The sequence below is a fragment of the Epithele typhae genome (assembly GCF_022376455.1).
Source record: "Epithele typhae strain CBS 203.58 chromosome Unknown BXZ73scaffold_48, whole genome shotgun sequence".
In the NCBI taxonomy this organism is placed as follows: domain Eukaryota; kingdom Fungi; phylum Basidiomycota; class Agaricomycetes; order Polyporales; family Epitheliaceae; genus Epithele; species Epithele typhae.
The window spans coordinates 229,828-238,063 of NW_025954239.1; positions in this window are offsets into that span (position 1 = coordinate 229,828).

Here is an 8,236-nt window from a genome sequence, read left to right on the forward strand (position 1 = left end):
GGGAGTACGTTGATGATGTTCTCGAGATCGCGCAGGTGACCACCGAAGTCTAGGAGATCCTCTTCGTTGAACCTCGCGAGTAGGAGTGGGTGGTCTGCGAGAATCTCAAAGTTCTGCACCCCTTGTTGTACCGCTCGAGAGAACGTGTGGAGGTATGTGTCCGAGCTTCCGCTGTTTGATGTGGCGACGAGTGTTTCTTCGTGTTCCTCGTTAATAGGTAGGGTGTGACCGCTGCCTTCCTGTCCTGGTCCTTGCAGTTGTGCTGCGTGTCTTTCCTCTGGGGTTGGTGTGAGGATAATGGGGAGTGGGTGTACTCGAGGGGTGTCCTGTCGAGCCTGGGTGTTCTGTGTGGAGTCCGTGGTGCCTGTTCTTCTATTGCGTTCTGCTATCGAGCAGTTCGCAACCTTCTGTCCTGGTAGATGGGTCCTCTGCACTTGAATAAGTGGAGGGTTCAATCTTTCGACCTAATGTTACGTCGAAGTCCGAGTTCCGTCGGGAACGAGGTCTAGACGCCGAGTGGTTATGTCCGTGAGAGTTCTCTTGATGCCGACGCGAGTAAGCACAGTGCACTATCGAGTGGACTGGCGAGCGAGCGAGGTAGAAGGCAAGCAAGAGAGTAGATTGGCACTAGGCCAGAGGACGTAGCTATACAGGAGGTCGAAAGATGGGGAGCGCTATGCTGCGTCGTCCCTCTTATAAGTACAAAGGCCTTGAGGCCACAGTGCACGAGAGGTGAGGTAACCATGCATGTACAACGAGTCAATACGAGTCAACACGGATCATGGTAACGGCGTGTGAGGGGGTATGGTACCGCGAGGTTGCCATGAGGCGTGTGCATGTCCGAGGCAAGGCTGCGCAGCAGCATGAGGCGGGGGGTAGGGGTGGTATTACAGTAGCCCCTGAGGGCGCGAGGCATAGTCCGTGACGGAGATGACGAGGGGTAAAAGCAAAAAGGGGTAGGCGTACGCATGGTGTCCGTAACAGCATCGGCTTTGGGAGACTCCGTGTGCCGCGTCGCTGCACGTGCAGGCTCTTCCCGTGGCTTGTAGTACGTCTCCCAGGCCTCGGTAATGAGACGGCGTGCTTCAATGATCCACTCTTCAACCCAGCCCGCCTGAAGGAAATAAACGAACTTGTATGCTGGATGAAGAACTGCCGTGAAGTGCATAGATGGTGAGTTCACTGTCTGACACGTGGGACGAAGACATACTCATGGCGATACGGTAGATTGGAGTATCATCGGTCTTGCTGTAGTACTTGTTCATGATTTCACGGCCGAGGACCGCTCCACGTTTGACTGACGGGTGGCAGACCTGTGTTAAAGCCCACTTCTCGAGATGCCCAGTCAGTATATCAGTTGCGGGAACGACATCATGCAGAGCAGGGTGCTCGCTCCTGGAGGCCCGCTCCGTCGCGACAACGAAGGGCTAAGTGTGACAAGACTCGAGAGTAAGTAAGCAGTGTAGTGCGCAGACGTTAGAAACTGACCGCGAGAAGAGCGTAGAGCTCGCCGAGGATAGTCCACTCGGATTCCATGATGATATACTTCCGCAGGCGCAAGGACTTCCGCCGGTTAAACTCCCACATGTCGCAGAGACGGTTGAGTATAGGCTTCATATCGAGCGCACGTTTCAAGACAGCGGTGATGGAGTTCCAGCGTGTAGGGACCGGGCGGATTAGAACGTGCGCATTGATCTTCTTGTCGCGTGCAAGCTTCTCAAGGGCGGCACGGGCCTCCGGGTGGTGCCATACCTTCGAGGACAGCCGCAAGATCTGCGACAAAAGTCAGAGGGTTTTTGTGGTAGTAGACGTGACTCAGCAAAGACGCACCTTGTTAAGAGCTGAGCGAGCGAGCTTAAGGTCACCCGGGGTGCAGACAGCTGCGGTCTCATCGTCAAGAATGCGGGCAAAGAGCTCCTCAAGCTCCTCGTCATCGGCTTCCTCACGTGCGTCGTCAGGCTCTTCATCGTCACCATCTTCATCATCCGACTCGTCCAGAGAGATGTCCGAGATCTCATCGTCACTGCGTTCCTCTACCTCCGGGTCGAACGGCTCATCCTCGGGCTCTTCTTCGACCAGAACTCGTGTGCGCTGCCGAGACCTCTTCGCGCCTTTTGCTTCCACAACTTCCTTGGTGTCCTTTGGTGGCCGAGGCTTGATGAAGGGCTTTAATGTGGCCTGTGAGCGAGAATGAGAGAGCGTGTGCAAGCGTTGTAGACGATCAGTACGAAAGCGCATCGAAGGGAGGATAGAAGAGCGTACCTTGACAACGAGGTTGAGGACGTGTCCGAAACACCGCAGGTGCCCGTATCCGATGCGAAGATCGGGATGCCTCAGACGAAGAAGAGACATCATCTTCGTGTTGACCTCGGCATTGTCGCAGGTGACAGTGATCACCTTGTTGAGGATCCCGAAGTGCTGAAGACACTGCTCGAGCTTCTTCAGTAGATAGATGGTGGTGTGCGCCTCTGTGAGCCTGCAACCATGGTGCGCCCAGCAACGTGAATACTATGCGAATGTATATGACGTGTTTGAGACTCACTTCACAAAGTCGAGGATGACATGGACTATCTTCCCAGACTCGTGCCAATGCGCGGTGATACCCAGGTAGGAGATGACGTTTGGTGAAGTCCATCCGTCGAAGCAAATGTGAATCGCACCCGGAGTCGCCTACCTCAGGAACGTCAGAACTTAGATGAGAACGTGAAAGGATAGTAAGCAACCCACCTCAAGGCGTTGAATAACGCTGTCCTCCACTTCGACGTGAATGTCACGCACATCAAGCGAGACCGTCTGGCGAGATGGGAACTTTGCTTGATCGTTGCACATCTTGACGATCTCCTGGAGCTCGGGGTCGTTCAGGATGAGGTATGGCCGCTTACGCCGAGCGCACCACATTGCGGTGAGGTAGCCCATCCGTTCGTGAGTGTAGGTGGAGCCAGACGTAAACTTCTTGATGGACTTCGACTCAGCCGTCTCTCGTGGCGTACATTCGTCGACGTGACGCTTGAGATTGCCTGTGCTGTTTTCATCTGGTGGACGGTGAACATAGACAGACGGATGCCTGTAGAGCGAACCAACCATTAGTGGAGAAACACATAAATACTAGTACATGACAACATACGCCTTACAGACGAAGCGATACGTCTGCCGCCCAGGGTTCCGTTTGTCGTCGACGATTTCGGGTGGCATATTGAAATGTAGGTACACCGAGCCTTCCTTGACATCCCACCCCTTCATAACGTCCTCTAGGACAGATTGTAAGGCCACAGACACGATAGAGGACAGGGATGTGCTTACCGAGCACATCTTCAGCCTTCCACCCTTCATACGTCACGTCGAACTGCTCGCGAACATCCTTGGCTGTCTTCCCACGTCTCTTCACTCCGCCTTTCTTGCCAGTGCGTGACTTCCTGGGTTTGATCGGAGCGGGTGAGTCTGAATCAGTCGACGAGACCAGTGGATCGTCTTCATCCGATTTTGAGTCGATGGAGATCGCACGCTGCTTGCCAGTGCTTTTTTGTGAGACTGGTTAGCTATGCACATCGAAAAGTGAGAACACTGAAAGACGTACCCAGCCGACTTGGCCTTGCGGCGCTTGGCGCGGGGGACGCGTACGGGTGAAGTGGTTTCGGAGGGTGCAGGAGTTGGATCCCCACCGCGTGACTCTGTCTCCCTTTGACGCTTCGTCGGTGCAGAGGAACTGGGCTGTGGGGAGGGAGAGGGACGGGAGGAGGACATATAGCTGAGGCCTGGGGAGACGGATGAGACTAAGAAACCGGCCAAGATATGTGCGATCATGCTCACCTCGAACGAGCATATAACTGCTGTGCCACGCAGGCGGTGAGCACCACAACCCATGACTCCATATGTTGTGCTGCAGGCAATGCACGACGTATGCAATCGCACTGGGGCCTGGGCCTCATCCCGACCGGGATTTCCATCTGCAGGACCAAAGGTGAGTGAAAAGCCATGTCTCACTACAAAAGAGCATATGGGAATGGTGCAGCGGGCAAAGGACTCACTCGTGTGGGCATAGGGTATGATTTCGGTGCGCTATCCGAGACATCGCAAGGGCGCCGGGTGGCACAAAACTCAGCGGCGTGATGATATGGAGCCGCACGCTGGTCGCAAGGTCACAAGGTCCTGCAGGTAAACGATATCAAGCGAGTGTTTGGGTGTGATGCACGGTGGGGCGGGTGTAGCGTACCTGGGTTGGCTGCAGACAAGAACACGCAGAACACAAATGTCAGAGCCCGACACGGCATTGCGGAATGTGGGAGGAGGAGGAAAGACGCGGTGGCAGAGAGCTTCGACTCCCACTCCAGCTGGCGTCAAAGACGGCGCCCACATCTGCAGCCGGAGTGACAGCGTGTGTGGCCGCGTGCTATCAGAGCGACAGCGTGAGCAGGCACGGGTGATAGAAGGGCATAGCGAGGGAGCGCGGCCACGCCTGAGCCAGTTGACAGTGCGGCCATGGCGCGCCGCGCTCGCAGAGTCGCGTTGGGACACGTGTGCCTCAGAGAGGGCCACGCACGCTCCATCGCGTCCTCCCAGGCCCTGTGGTGCCCTCCCTTGTGCTCAGAGCAGCACGATAAGGAGGATATCGCGCCGATCTATGCATGATCTACACTGATCATGCACAGATCGGCAGTCCATTACCACAGAAGCGGGCCGGACCAAGGGCGGCAACTGCGGCGAGCCAAACAAGCACCGCCACACTCGCCAGGAACGGTCCGGACGCCCAAGCCGAATCGACACGCTGGAATGACAGTGTGGTAGTGCGCGCTGCCCGTCCCAACCGGACACACGCGCCTCAGTGGCGCGTGCGTGTCCCGTTGGGACCTCTTGGTTTCTCTGTCGCCCTCCCCTGTTATCTGGATGGCAGGCGAGGGCGAGAAACCAGCTGATCTGTGCATGAGATCATGCACAGATCAGCATTGAAGGACACCGCGCGCGCAGCGATGCAAGCAAACCGAGTGGCACAGCCACAGCCACCCGGAACGACGGCATTCGTCCGGACCCCGCGTTGTATACGCACGACACCATTGGGTCCCGCTTGCACGCGTATGTGCCAGTGCCAACCCGGCGCGAGGCTGGCGGACCTGCGCGCTGCCAGCACACGAGGCACAGCGCTGTCCGTGCTGCACAGCCGAGCGCGGCGTGCGCTCACAGCGCATTCGCGCGTGCTCATCCAGGGCCCCGCATCCTGTACGCACGGCGTAATTGGGCCCCGTGCGCGCCACTGCCAACCGGCGCGATTGCGCACTGTCACATAAGCCCCAGCTTGCCACGCCTGCTCGTTCTCTCCCCTGCCCCCGCTAGTGGCTAGTACACCGTTCTCTTCTCCCTCAGCTCCCCGCTTCCCCTCTCTCTCGCATCTGATTCCGCCTTGCCACCATGCACCCATTGAACCGGGATATCCTGCAGAACATCCCCCCAATCCAACCGCCCATCCCCAAGGACATCCTTTCGCCCGTCCTGCGTACCCCCGGACGTGTTCTCCTCCTCCCCGCGCATGCCCTCGAACTCCAGGGCAGACAGCGCCCTCCAAAAGCTTCGCGCGGACTCTACAACCACCCTCCAACGCCTCCGCAACCACCTGGAGCCCTCGCTGAGAAGCCCTACACAAACATCTCGTGGGTGTATCTCGTCCTTTGCGGCACTACTTTGAAGAACACAATTGTGGTAAGTTTTTGCTCTATTCCATCCTATCAAGGCGGTTCACAAACGTACAACATGTCTAGATCCCCTTGCCATGTACGCACACTGCAGCACTCCACCTTCCGCCGCGTCATGGCCACACCCTCGGACTGCACATTCGGCAGGGAGTCATCCGCAGACTCGGCATCACCGACGAGGAGCATCGTGAGATTCTTAACCTCATCTTAATTTTGCCACTACGCCAACTACGCCAACCCCTGTTCGGCACTCCCTCTTCCCATGTCGACATTCGTCCATCTCGTGTTACATGAGATCACCTATATCGCCCCTGGGGACAGCGCGCTCGTCGCCATTTCCCGGCTGTCGAACATGGTGATCTACACCCACCCTACGGTATGTTATTCAACTGTATGTTTACGTTCTTTTATTGACACTATTACAGACAAGCAAGGAATACACGATCGCGCGGGATGGGCCGCGATCACACGTGTGGATGTGCATGTCGCACACGCTCCGGGAGGCTGGGATCGCCGTTCCAGTCTTCCCTGGTCATCCGCGCCCCATTACCTCAGCTCATCCTCTCGTGCCGACCGTCTCGGCATTCACCACGGACAGTGCAGGGCCCCGCGCGCCAGGCCGGATGTGCCAAGCCCACCTCGACAACCTCTGCGTTAGGGACTTGTTACATAGTGACGCCTTGCTCCATCTCGCTCACACTTTGCACCTGCACACGCAACCACACAAGCGAGCATGTGAGCATGATGACGATGACGGGGCGCACACACGGGCTCCCGGTACTAGCAAGCGTGTGCGCACCGGCTGATCATCATTCACGCGCGTCGCGTCTTATGCCTGTCGACGAGTGTGATGCATGTCTGTATCAGCCCTTGCGTATATACAATGTACTTAGTATGATCTTTGTGTGATGTCTGTATTCCTTTCGGTGCTATCCCATTGTGCGCTTGACTCACTTGTGGGCGCTGGCGGGTGGGCGGATATCCGTGGATATCCACACCTAGCCCATAGACCCGATCTGCACCCGCGATGATCTGCACCCGGGTGATCTGCATGCTGATGGGTGCAGATCGGCGGCTCACGGATACGGATTATCACGCGGATACCTGTGCAATATCCGTACCCGCTAACAGCCTTACCCTTCGCTGTCCATCCTCTCCTCCTCCTCCTCCTCTCCGCTCTGCCCAGGCAGACAATAGCGACCATACGGTTGACTGTTGTCTGCTATTGGACTCCGGTGTCACCAGGTGACACCGACCTTCTCTCCTCCTAACTCCCTCAACACCGATCCCGCCCTATACCCACCTTCCCGACTGCATTCACGACAAACCCACCGCATGAGGACATCCATACGGATGTCCTCAGTATGGAGACTGGAATAGGGGGCCATGGCGATTTGGTGAGTCCTCCGCTTCATCCTGCACTCCCGATGCCCACCCATGTCCATACCCCTGCCTACGACAGCCTGAAGACGTCCCCCCTGACATCCTCTTCCACGCCACTCTCCTCCACACACTCTCCTCCGCCTGCATCGCCCGCCTGCGCCATCCGCCTCTGTGTCGCCCTCCTCCTCCTCCTCGCCCTGCGCTGGCCACCCATGCAGCTCGCCCACGCTGCGCTCCTCCTCCTTGCCCTTCTCCGCCCGTGTCTGCCGCCTCCTTCGCGCCACGCTCCTCTACCTGTGTCACCCACCTCCTCTATATCACTGCATCACCGCGCTCCTCTGTGCTGCGCTCCTCCGCATCACCTTCCTCCGCCTCCGCGCTGCCTTCTCCGCCTCGCCCTCCTGCACCCTCGTCCCTCCTCCACACAGCCCTCATCCGCCCGCACGCTGCCCTCCACCTGCGTCACCCGTCACGCGCCTCTGCCTCCAGACGTCGCCCTCCTCTTCCTCACCCTGTGCCGCTCGCCCACACAGCTCGCCCACGCCACCCTGCTCCTCCTCGCCCTGCTCCACCCGCGCCTGCCGCTCCTTCGCGCAACCTGCCCGCCCGCATCCCGCCTCCTCCACACCGCTCTCCACGTCTCCTGCGTCCGCCCGCGTCGCCCTCCTCCCCCTCCTTGTCCACTTCCCCACGCATTGCCCACATCTATCTGCATCACCCTCCTCGACGTTTCGCCCTCCACATCGCCCTCCTCGGCCTCGGCCTCTGCGTTGTCGCAGGGCTATAGCACTACTTGCTAGCCCTACTATAGTAGCTTACTATCAAATATATTTTAATCGCAAATTCTATACAAAAAGTGCGGTCTGAAACAAAGGGGGAGGTGAGCTCACTGTCTCCAACAGTGAGCTCAAGTAGAGCACCAGAGGCGCTGGTGGTCAGACATGTCGGGGCAGTGTCGCACCTGTGGGGCACATGAGCGCGCCTGGGGAAGCAGCAGCGGTGTAGATTGCAACCAGGCCAGTGGGGGTGACAGATGCATCCACACCTTGCTGAGAGGCTATGGTAATGGATGCACCAGTCCAATAGCTACTGTAGGCTGTCTGCCACACATTCCACGTTATCATCACCTTCGCGCCACGACACAGCACAACCTCTGCTTCAAGCCCGCCCGC